The sequence below is a fragment of the Pinus tabuliformis genome, chromosome 5_1 (genome assembly GCF_031772625.1).
Source record: "Pinus tabuliformis cultivar Carrire ecotype Pingquan chromosome 5_1, CPIR1, whole genome shotgun sequence".
Taxonomy (NCBI): domain Eukaryota; kingdom Viridiplantae; phylum Streptophyta; class Pinopsida; order Pinales; family Pinaceae; genus Pinus; species Pinus tabuliformis.
Genome location: NC_142305.1, coordinates 58835826 through 58840824, shown reverse-complemented (window position 1 = coordinate 58840824; position 4999 = coordinate 58835826).

Here is a 4999-nt window from a genome sequence, read left to right as displayed (position 1 = left end):
AATGACGTAGCCCCGAGACTTATTGATCAATCCAATGTCACTCTTCATTTGGTCTACTAGTTTCTTCTCTTGTGACTTTCATACAAAAGCATCATCCAGGTTCACCTCCTAACAGGGTAGCGTGGTAATCCATTTGATTAGCATCTCATCAATAACGATGGGTGTCTTGAGCCAAAGACACTCACGTGCACCAAAGCTAACAATTGCTGCACAAAAATAGTATTTATATTACTACACCTGAAATGTAGAACATAAAACATGTTCAACAATATTTCATGTTGAATTCCAATAGCCACTTCATTGGTTGATCTCGTGTGACGCCTGCTTCTTCATAATATACAGATCTTAATTACTGGTTGGGCTCAAACTGTGGTTTGATCATTTAAATCCCAATCTTCCATTTTCAGGTATAGTACTGGGCAACCAAATTCGCCCTCTATAGGTATGTCTTCAGGTAACAACAGAGTGAAAACATTATATTTAATAGCATCTAGGTCCTTCGTAACCTTGGACGTTGGCTTTTGCAGTGGAAAATACGAAGGCAATCTAGAAATGGGTTTGACTTTGTCGGCACTGATTTCTTCAAGGCCACCAACCAATTCCTCCTCATCCAAGTCCTGCATTCCATTGGCTATTTGTTTTTATCCATTTTTCCCTTCTATCTCTGTTCGGTTGGAACTTTCCATGACAATTTCCGAACCAGGGTCTGCTGCGGTTTTTTCTGCTTCTTAGCTGCAACTACTGAGGCAACAGGCTGCTGTCTAGGGGATCTTGGCGTCGTAGTATGGGTAGGTGGTGCAGAAATCATGATATATCCAAGCCCTCTCTGCAAGAATTCCTTCTCCAATTCTATCCAATTCCACTTAGACATATAACAATTCTCTCAGTTCACACTTAAGTGCCAAATCACAAAATAAGCTCTTTCAAAGAAAAGTGTTCGAATGTGAAGTGGCGTGCCATATTTATAGCCTTTTTCGAATTCAAACCACTTGATTCCCTCCATATTTCCCTCATTAATGCATTTTTGGTGATAGATTTTCATGGATATTCTCCTTAAATGCATTTCCCTTGCTCCTTTTAACAGAAAAATTGATGTTAAATCAACTGTAGTTGTTGCAACGGTTACTTTCTGGGCAAGATGGAAAAGACCCCTCCTTATAGCGCAGAGACCTCATCGCAGCTTCCACTTGTTCCATCTTCCTAAACATCGTGCAACCCTCCTTCGATAAAATTTTTACCCGACACAGTAGTTTATAGTCCTGCACTCTCTTTCAACTACCAGAAGCACTAAGAATTTCTTGTTGTCATGTAGTCATTGCATAGGGGTGGGATCGTCCCTGTAGACCTTCATTCTACTCCCATTAATCTTGCCATGAAACACTTCCCATTCAACTTCATGAGCTGAATTGCACCACCATCTGAGATATCCTTAATCACATACGGTCCTAGCCATTGCATCTGAAACTTCCCTGGAAATTTGGTAAACATATTGTAATACATTAGGACCAAATCTCCATTCTTAAAAGTATGCTACTTAATGTGACGATCATGTGACACCTTTTCTCTAGCTTTTTTCACCTGTTGATGAAATCCAACCAAAAAGAGGTCTTCCTCTAATGCAAGTAGTTTTTCTTTTAGCAGTCCTCCATTATGCCGTAATCTTCCATCTCGATTACTACTGCAACCTAAGGCTAGGCACTATATATTCCATCAACATCACTGTTTCTTATCCATAAACTAGTTGAAATGGTGTTTTCCCAGTCAATTTATTATAGATCGTCCTATATGCCCATAGAACCGCTGGTATGCGCACATCCCAATCATTCCTATTAACATTGCAGACCTTTGTTTGGGAATTTTCCAAGATCTTGTTGAAAGCTTCGATAGTTCCACTCGCCTGGGGATGATATAGTGTAATCTTCTGATGGTAAGTATGGAATTATTCTGTTAAAGCGACAATTTTCTCATTAGGATTTGTGAACCTCTGTCACTCATCAGAATCTTCAAACATCCAAACCTTGACAAAATAATTTCGAATATAAACTTCCCAGTAGTTGTCGCACTACAATCATTCACTGGTTGTGACCTCAACCCATCTGGTTAAGTACTTTGTTGTAGTGATAATATAACGTGCTCCTGTATTTTTTCTCTGTGGATGAATAGGTCCAACAAAGTCAATTTCCTATTTATCAAATGCTTGTAGCATGAATTGTGGATTTAGCAGAAATTCATCCCTTCGCGATGGCCTCCCTATTCTTTGACACACACTGCAGTACTCCTTAGAATCTTTATGTACTGTAGGCCACCATAATCCTACTCGCAGAATCTTCTGCGCAATTTCCTTACCTACATAGTGTTCTCCAGTGACACCATCATAGGCTTCAGCTAGAATACTGTGTCTTCCCTATTCAGGCACATATCGACATAGAACTTCATTCGATCCCATCTTATATAAGGGTCCTGCAATCACAGAAAAATATGCAGCCCCGATAATTAATTCCTTCTTTTTTTGTGTCGTATAACCTTCAAGAGCTATGCCAGTAGATAAAAAATGAATAATGTTCACAAAATGTTCATCCGCAACTCTAACAATAAATAGTTGCGTGTCAGGTAACCCTTCATCAATATTAGTGGGCTCTTTGCCATTCTCGATCTGAGAGAGGTGATAAGGTCCATCATTCAATCTCTCAGGTTTAACTATCACGTCAAAATCACACTCTTGGAAAATAAGCAACCATCTATAGCTCCCCCCCCCCCCAACACAGGGTTATTGGCCAGGTATTTCAAAGCAAAATGGTCTATGTACATTTTAAAGTGTGCTTCGAGTGGGTAATGAATGAAGTTTTGTAGTGCATAAACCATGGCCAATGATTCTTGCTCTATGGTTCAATAGTTATTCTCTGCCTTAGATAGTTTTCGACTGGCGAAGGAAATCAGGTGGTCAATATCTCTTGCCCCTGGTTGAGTTAAGACATCGCCCAACTCTATACAAGATGCATCCAAACACACATGAAATTCCTTCTTCCAATCAAGGAATACTAGGATTGGTGTCATAACCATCTTTTTCTTAAGAATATCCAATCCCTTCTTATAGTCATTGTCCCAACAAAATGTAGCATCCTTTTTTAATAGCTTCTCCATGGGCGCAATGATCTACACGTAGGCCTTAATAAACGTCCTGTAGTACCCAGTATGACCCAAATTCGTGCATAGCTTCTTTACGTTCCTAGGGGGATCCAAATTGATAATTACAACGATCTTAGCAGGGTCTACCATCAATCCCTACTTACATACATGTCCCAAAAGTATTCCATAAGGTACACAAAAAATGCATTTCTTCAAATTCAAGGAAAAATGACACTTTCTACATGTATCCAACATGAGGCGCAAACTAGAGACATGCTTCTTGACTAGCCCAAACACTGTCCAATCATCGAAGTAGACTTCCAAAAATTTATGAATGAATTCCTTGAACGTTACGACTACCACCCTTGGGAATATCACAGGAGAATTTTTTAGTTTGAAAGGCATGATTGTATATTGGAAAGACCCCCATTCTATAGCGAAGGTAGTCTTGCTTCTATCCTCTGGTGCAATCTTAATTTGGTGATATCCCGAAAATCCATCTATGGAGGAATAAGCTTCCTACCCACCAACATTTTCTAGAACTTTAACTATAAAAGGCGTAGGAAATGGATCATGTACACAGGCATCATTTAAATTCCGTAGATAAACACAGATCCCGATATCACCCTTCGTTTTCTTCTCCTGGACCACCATAGGACTGACCCATTCCGATTCTTCTACGAGCTCAATTATTCTTGCCGCGAGAATATTATCAAGTTATTCTCTTACCTTTTCCTTGTATTTGGAATTCAAACGATATGAGCTCTTCTTAACCAGTTTCGCATCTGGTTTTAGATTGATCTTCATCATACCCAAATATCCTACTATCCCCTTCAATTCAGAGAACTTAATTGGAAATAAATCCTGATATTCGTGCAATAATTCAGTGACCTTATCCATTGTGTCTTCATCCGAAAAGTCACCAATATTCACGAATTTTAGTTCTGCTTCTGAGCCAATATTTACCTATTTTGTCCTCATCGGTTATGAGATATTAGGGATCTCCACATCAAGTCCAAAAACTTCACACAGTCCTTCTGACTTAGGGATATTAATATTGCATGGATCCTCGTCACCTTCTTTAGAAATAACATTGTAACATTCCAAAGCATGTTGTAGCTGCATACTCCTGTCAGGTTGCATCTAAGTGATAGGCTATACGGGTGTTCCGAAGATTGTTGCTTTAATCTCCTGAAATGCTTCATTAATGCATTCAAACCCGTCTTCAAAACTAAATTTCAGGAAGAAATTCTCCTTAATTTCATCCCAATCAACAGTCCTGTGTTGCAACTCCGTCTCTAAATACCAGTTCATTGGGATAACATCCAAGGTATGAATAAATATATGCAACCACTCTGGTTGAGGTACCTCGCCCCATGCCTTAGTCCATCGAGCCAGATGTTTGCGCAGATCAACCTTTCCTGTGTACTTTTCAGTGAGTCAGGTGTTTGTGTAGCCAAATCTTAATTGCATCATTCTACGATATTCCTTCCAGTCAACAATATTGTTCTTGTGCATACCCCACCATCTTACAGATGTAGCTCTCAACGCTAGATATAAGGCCTGGAACTAATGCTCCTCTGGTATGTCCCTTTCAAAATGGTCAATAAACATATTGACATTGTCCAAACCGTCATAATAAGACAACTTACGTACCTCAGTAGATATATCGTGTAGTGACTTTGTAAGCCATTGCAGCACAACGTAGAGACCTCATGCAACCGATTCTGCCAGTTTTCTAATTCTTCATTTGAATCTGGTTGGAAATAATTGTCCTTCTCCCAGTTGATCCTTCTATCTGCAGTGGATTGATCCAATCTTCATTTCACATAGTTAGCTTATATATGTGCTCAATGTATTCATCTTCATTATA